Here is a 7,732-nt window from a genome sequence, read left to right as displayed (position 1 = left end):
TCGGCGCGCCGGAGAGCTAGCAAGAATTCATGCGAATGCGGCAGTGCTGTGGTCGCTTTCGATATACCCCTCCTCGCACCCGCGTGCGTATCAGGCGTTTATCGTTCCAAATATTTCACGCTACCCTGCGGATTATAACGAAGTCTACCTGACACAATTCTGCCGGCGCGCTGCAAAGCGTGTACTGACACTGAAAACTAGTGTTTTCAATTCACTTCGTAGTATACAGCTAATAAGCTTAGAAGATAGGGAATCAATTGACTTGCCGTGATCTTGACACCAAAACAAAGTCCGTGCAGTTTTCACTTTGATGCCGCACTGTTCTCCGTGACGTCCCAATGCAGGTAGAGGTATCGTCAACCGTTATTTTTATGACTTGCGCAATCGACGTCTACTTTTACAAGCAAGACATTTATTTTCACTAAAGCGAAAAACAACATGAAAAATAAACAGTGCATATGCATTAAGGTTGGAGAGAACTGCAAGTTATAGGAAACTCAACTATATATAGCAAGTGAATAAGGCTACTAAAAAGAACAGTATATATACGATGATACAATGGGCCTACATGCACACATGACATTGAGATTTGATTGGCAAACATAGATACAGCCACAAACCACAAACACAGCCAGACAATGGCATCACAATTGTTAATGAGAAATTTGTAATATTGTGAACAATACAATAGTAAAAACACAAGAAACAGGACAGTGTGACGAATGCACACTAACATAAAACAAAACCTTGTTGGCTGTGTTAACATTATGACAGTCAAGTCATACATCTCTACTTCAAGAATTGCATTTTTCCTCTTCGTTTTTTGATTGAACGCATTTTTTTTCAGCAACGAGAAAATGCATTCTGCTCAATGTAAAGAATCTAGATGTCTGATTTGTCACTTCCAGTTTCTGGTGTTCAGTGTTCACAGGCGACCATATTTAGCCTCTACAGACAGCATGCTAGGCAAGAGATAAGGTCTGTTATGCTGTCACTTTTCAACTTGTTGAAGCTAAAGCAATAGGTGAATGCATCTTCCATAGCTTTAACCAGGTCCGTCAAGGACTCGGACGGGTACAGAAAGCATGATTCTGCTGGAAGCAAGCTGGATTTTTTTGAGTGAAGCAACAACCTGCTACATTCGTTGTCTTTTTCACAATATTCCGGGCCACATAGCCACTGATGTAATAAGTGATCCAGGAGTTACTTTTGCGTCCAATGAGATAAGTGTGGTGAGGGAGGGCTTATAAAGACACAATCATTTCATGAACCTCATGTAGGCGCCCCACATATAGCAGCTCATCTAGCTTATTCTGCAATTTTATTGAATTATTGCGGATGCTCGGACATAGACGGCTGCTCAGAACTCCAGAAGGTATGTTTCCAATGGAGGGTGACTGTGCCAAACTGTAAAAACTGAGGCAATTCACAGAGATCAAAAACTGTGTCGGCGAAAGGTGATCATTCGATCCAGACATTTGCTTCAGAATTCCAAAAGGATTTTAAGCGCATCTTGGCAGAGGCGAGACATCATCAAGTATTTATAGCCCAAGGTTTCCATGACATAGTGCCGGATGGAAATAGTGCTGGTTAGAGTGACCCGGAGTACTTCGGCAGTTGATTCACTCAGGAACCCACCCTCCCTTCGTACAGCTTTTTCCCAAGTTGCCAAGAACCCGATGATAACATGCTTGTAGCTACGGAAGATGAATCTTTCGTCGAAATGAGCTTCACACACAACGCAGTTCTTTTCCTGTGGTTTGTCAGCGCGTGGAATCGCACGCTCCCAGGCCTTGCGCCGTTCATCGTCGGCGGGAGCAGAGAAGAGAGACGCTTTCTTCCCTTGTCTGCGGGCCGAAACATATTCCGCATTGCATCCTGGCGCCAAGCAGTGTGTTTGCTGTTTACGCATCACTATGGCATGGTCACATTGGCACGTATTGATCCCGAACAAGTCCAAATAGGCAAAGCGCCGATGTTGCAACTTGCGAGCACACGAGCAAGCGACTCAAAGTGCCGCCAGAACACCTACCAGTTTAGAGAACGGAAACTGTACCTTTGGGCTGTTGTATCAAAATAACATGCAAATACGTAGCGGCGGCGTACTGAACTGCAATACCGCGAGGCCAGAAGCGTTGGTAGTACTATCATCATCAATAAACAGACGCATTTTTTTTTTTGTTGCAGGTGGGGGGCTCGCGGCTGGTTCGCGCTGCTCGCTTCCTGTTTTTTTTTTCGTTGCCCAATTGCGTTTCGCGTCTGTAATTATCGCCAGGGGACCTAGCTGGCCTCGTCTAGCGAAAACAACGTTAATCAAGTAAGGTCTGCATCGTTTATTGTGAGTGTCCAAGCCGGTACAATCAATGTATACGGTCGGGTCCGAACAAAACAGGTCACTCATACATATCGAAAGCTTTCAACCCATGTGTAAAGACTCGTGAAAGCTAACAAGCATATGCATATAACTTAACATCGAAATCACTGAATGAACGTCGCTCTCATTGTGTTGCGGCGCTCGAGTAATAGCATGGCTTCAGGGCAAGGGTTCGATTCTGCCGTCAGATGTGACGCTTGCCTCGTAGTGTTGATCTTGAAGCGAATGCATGATGTGGAATCGGGAAGGAAACTTGCACATTGCCGATAGATAGCTCGTGCAGTTAGAGCAATGTAGTTTTGCTGAATTTGTTAAATAAGCGATTGCAGATGCGTGCATCTCTGAATCATTCTTGCTCTGCAATGCTACATTGAGTACTTCACAATTCTGCAATGTCGCGTCCTGTCGAGAGGGTAAGCACCAGTTTTAATACTCAGCCGTGGGCCCATATCGTCGGTATCATGTATTTAGGGGATGGGCCTAAAAATATTTCAGGCTTGCTACATTTATTGTTAGAGTTAAGTTACACAGTCACCACAGCTAGAATTTCTCGTCGCAGGTAATGACCAGTCTGCTGAGTATGCAGCGAACATGTATGCTAAAGGGACACTTATGAGGTGTGTGCTTACAGATCGAAAAGGCCCAATTCTAAGAAAATAAGTTTCAGGTATGCATTGTACATATTTGTTGTCTGTACATCCTTGTTGGTACTATTACATCACACTATCTGCTCAGCCCTGAGCACAATCTCTTTTCTTGCATAGACATATCCATATAACTTGTACTCTCTTGCAAGCAAGCACTCCTGAAATCAATTGGTGGTACATGATATGAATCTGTCCGAATACTGGATCAATAAAGGTCACATTTATTACACACTTGTTATTATGTTTACTTTTTCTGTATACCTGTGCTTGAAAATGAAGTTGCTTTCTCCCTGCTACATTTAGAGGTTAGGACTTGAAATACGTACTATCTTGCAGTGCGGCTGTAGATAAGTGAAGATCATGTATGTTTCAACTACCTGTGCGATTTCCTAGATTTTTTTTCATGACCGTAGTGCACAGAATTTCACTTCTTAGTGGTAGACATTAGTGTTATGACAACCTAATTTAAACAGAAGCAGATGTGCACAAAGAAATCTGGAACGTTTTTTCTGCCAAAAAAAAAAAAAAAACAGTACCACATGCAATGAACACAATCTTGCTCTTCATGACAGCATTCACATCTTTGAGGAAGCTGTGCTGCAACTGCTCATCACCTTTATGATTGATTATTTTAGGAGGCCATTGAACATATGTGCAAAGCTAAAGCAATTGAGTGCAGTCTCATGAGCTTTGGTGCATCTTTTTTTTAAACTTGTATGAGCTAAACACAGTTAATTAAGACAAAACAGTTCTGGGTGTTGTTGGTAAACTGTCACAAGGCACAACTAAATGTCGGAAAGCCTGTTAATGCCCCTCATTGCGGGGTTGTTCATTTTGCAAACAATAATTTCTGACGATTCACATGCCAACTATGAAGTGATCGTGAGTCGTACAGTAGTGGGCAAATTTAGATCGATTCTGGCTTCCAGGGGTTCAAACAAATGACATTGTAGCCTCACAGGAGACAAGACTGCTTGTCGAAACATTTGCTTTGACCCTTTATTTTAACATGTTTTTCATATTTTCAAGCTTCCATCTTTTAAGGGTCAGTTTAGTTCACCTGCACCAATCCGAACTGGTTCACAGCTGTGCACGAGAAGTTCAGAACCTGTGCGACAGGAGTTCAGCGGTGCGGCATCACAAGTCAATGACAAGGTGCCGACAAGGGGAATCCTTATTTTTTTTTTTAAATTTAATGAGATGCTAACATCTTGGCAAAACACACCGCATTTATAGGGGTGGGTACAGCACCTACGTCTAATGCTATGTTGTTTGTTAAGCTGTGCGAGCGGCTGCACCAAACCAGCGCCGTCAGAGCAGAAGGTACAGTGTCATGAAATAGTTTTGGTGCTGTACCTCTCCTGCGCTTTTTGAAATGAATGGCGAGATTTAGAAGATGCCATTGCTGCGCCACTGAAACGAATGGCGAGGTGCAGCACTTTGTAAAATGGATCATTTGGTGTAGGCGAATCGAACAAATCCTTAAGCACACAAGCGTCTTAGCATTTCACCCCCATCGAAATATGGCTACAGTGGCTGGGATCAAACAGTGTGTTGTTGAGCTCAGCAGCGCCACACAATCTAATAGTGTTACAGTTTCAACATTATTGAAGTGTAGATTCCATGCCACGGTAGGCAGGCAATGCTTGTAGCCAATCTAAAGCACCTCTCCACGATATGCGCGGTAAAACATTCACAAATACAGCATTACATGTGTGAAGTTAGAGACGACCTGTTGTAGTGGGCATTCAGATGTTTCAACGTGCTTGCAGAGTGTACATTCGGGGGTAGTTATTGATTGATTGATTTGTGGGGTTTAACGTCCCAAAACCACCATATGATTATGAGAGACGCCGTAGTGGAGGGCTCCGGAAATTTTGACCACCTGGGGTTCTTTAACGTGCACCCAAATCTGAGCACACGGGCCTACAACATTTCCGCCTCGGGGGTAGTCATCCGGTCATTGCATGGCAGTCTGGAAAAACAAGTAACATCACCAGATATCAATGCATGAAATCAATACATTAAATTTTTCAAAGTAAACAAATAAGCTCAGTTAATTAGTAAATAGCAGTATTTTATACATATATGTAGTGGTACCTCATAAGACGTATATCACTCAAGGCTGCTTCTTCACAAGGCATGTCATGTAGCAGGTTCCTTGTCCATTGTACACATTTGCTTCCATGTCAGGTGGGCCAGGAGGCTGTGGCAGAAAAAGAAGTATTTCTCATTTATGTGACGCTTCCTTTGTCACACTATAGCAAAACCAGACCCATAATTATGTGATGTTTCTCCAACGCAACTGCAGTAAACTATTAACTAGTAGGTTTTTTGCACTAATATATGGGCTAGCTAAGAAGACACATGCGAGGCGACAGTGATTTATTTGCCTTCTTTCATGGCAACGGCCTGGTTGGTGTTACCTGGTGATAGAATTTCAGAATTAACTGTTCAGTCAGCGACTCATTCCAACGTGAAGCCATGCACGCCGCAAGTAACGCACGTTTTTCCGGTTACAGAGTGAGACGTTCAACAATTTTAAAATTTAATACTGCAATGCGCTGCCACCGTGTGACGCCTACGCAGTCATTGGCAAAAAAAAAAAAACTACATATGTTGAATTGAACCAACTAGCGCCGCAAGCAACCATCCTTAAAAAACTGAAGTGGTTTCTACTCACCGGCCCGGGCTTGCAACGGGTGTTCATCCGATGAAAGCTTCAACGGTCACTTCGTTCCCCGAAAGTCACTCGAATTCCCTTCGCGAAAGCATTTGAACGAGTCAAAATAAACAAAATGAGAAAGAATGCGTCGGTCAGCAGAGTCTCGAAATATTTACAGCGAAACAAAACGGTCCGAGACACCTCCGAACGTACCGCGAGCCGTTACCTACCATGCCACATCGCAACCGTTGGCCGCCGCAGACTTTGAAATGAGGATATAGATGTCAATAGGCTGCTACTGACATCAAGTCAGCTGGATAGAAAAATAGTACAAAAAGTTCATAACGCAGCACATGTTTAGAAAAACTACTTGCTATAAAACAAAAAGCTTTATATGTGTAGGGGTACGCAAACATGTAGTATTTGATCATTTTAAAATAAAACTTGGCCCCGACGAAGGCGCCTCTACAAGAAAATGCAATAGCGCGAGTGGCCAGTGGTTAGTAAATCCACTCTAGGTGTTTGAAGCAAAAGCGCGCCGCGGTTGATTTTCTCGCCCCCTACAGGTGAGCACTTGAACTTGAGAGTTTCCGGGGCCGCACGCCGCGCTATAGTGTTCTAGAATAATGGGTAGTGAGCCCACTGTACGGGGACAGGGTACGTTGCCGTGGCGCAAAAAATGTCAACGAGTTTTTGTTTTCTTGAGTGCCCGCGTGGCGCTACCATCGTGAGCAATACCTATTGTATCCCCACAACGCTCTGTGCTTCATTATTGCCGCATTCCTCTTTCCTTTTGCTGCCGAGGCTTTTCCTGTACCTCCATGTATCTATCACTCTCATTTACCCATACTCCAAGGTACTTGTATTCACTTACCCTCGGTATTTCTTGGCCTTGTATGGACACCGTCTGATCACAGGGATCATTGAATACCACCAATCCACACTTCGTTACACTGAATCCTAGTCCAAGAGCTTCACCTTCCCTTCCGCATATATTCGCCAGCTGCTGTATATCATCTCGACTGTCCGCAAATAAGACGATATCGTCCGCATAAAATAAACCTGGAAGCTTCTGCTCAATCATCATGCCGCCCTGTTTGTGTGACAGATTAAAACCAATGTTGCTACCTTCTAGCGCTTTTTCCATACTCACCATGTACAGCATGAATAACAGCGGGGACAAAGGACATCCCTGTCTCAGACCCCTGCTAACCTCAACGTTCTCTTTGCTACGCATTCCTTCCCACTCTATGCAAACTGTATTTTCTCGGTATATCTCCCTCAAAAGCTGTATACAGTCGTCGTCCATGCCCATTCCTTTCAATATATCCCACAAAATTTCCTGATTAACGTTGTCGTATGCCCCAGTGATGTCTAGAAAAGCCACGTACAAGGGCCTATTCTCTATTTTAGATATTTCTATACACTGAGTGAGAACAAACAGGTTATCGTCTAACCGCCTGTCGACTCGAAATCCGTTCTGAAGTTCTCCCAAAATATCGTTATGTTCGGCCCATGTTTCTATTTTCATTTTTACTGCTTGCATCGCCAACCTGTATAGTACCGATGTAATGGTTAGTGGTCTATACGAGCGAATCTTGTCCTTTTCTCCCTTGCCTTTATAGATTAAGTTCATTCTACTTTGTCGCCAACTGTCCGGTATTTGTCCGTCCTTTAGGCTTTTTTCTACTGCTTTTAACAATGCCTCTTTAGTGTTATGTCCTAGTTCGTTAATGAGGCTAACGGGAATCCCATCTAAACCCGCGGCAGTGCGCTTTGGAATTTTTCCTTCGGCCTTTTTCCAGTTGAAATTATCAAGTACTAGCTCTTCCTCTGTTGCTTTCTCCGCCACACTTTTACTCACCGGGGAGATCCCCTGGACGCTCTTTTGAAACGAATCGGCTGTTACCTTTTGGATGTAACCTAGCGCTTCGTACCCTTCCAATTGATTTCCTCCTTCATCTAGAATATGTTGTTGCGTTGTGACAGACTTCCTACCTAGCGCCTTTATGTGGCTCCAAAAAATCCTAGGCGCGGCCTCCTTTT

At 43.7% G+C, this 7,732-nt stretch overlaps 1 long non-coding RNA gene across 2 annotated transcripts; it reads right to left on the bottom strand.

Annotated features, from left to right (window-relative positions):
• Positions 1-395: 395 nt before the first annotated feature.
• LOC142784478 (uncharacterized) lies at positions 396-7,517 on the bottom strand. 2 transcript variants are annotated; one of them, XR_012888646.1, is made up of 4 exons: positions 5,917-7,517; positions 5,705-5,782; positions 5,122-5,227; positions 396-4,996 (listed from the first exon to the last, which is right to left on the bottom strand). It is a non-coding gene; the product is annotated as an uncharacterized LOC142784478 (long non-coding RNA). The 2 variants fall into 2 exon arrangements; XR_012888645.1 differs by having other exon boundaries at positions 5,705-7,504.
• Positions 7,518-7,732: the final 215 nt, after the last annotated feature.

Source organism: Rhipicephalus microplus, unplaced genomic scaffold (genome assembly GCF_043290135.1).
Source record: "Rhipicephalus microplus isolate Deutch F79 unplaced genomic scaffold, USDA_Rmic scaffold_14, whole genome shotgun sequence".
Lineage (NCBI taxonomy): Eukaryota > Metazoa > Arthropoda > Arachnida > Ixodida > Ixodidae > Rhipicephalus > Rhipicephalus microplus.
Note: the sequence above shows the minus strand (reverse complement) of the source record. Positions and strands in the feature narration are given on the sequence as shown.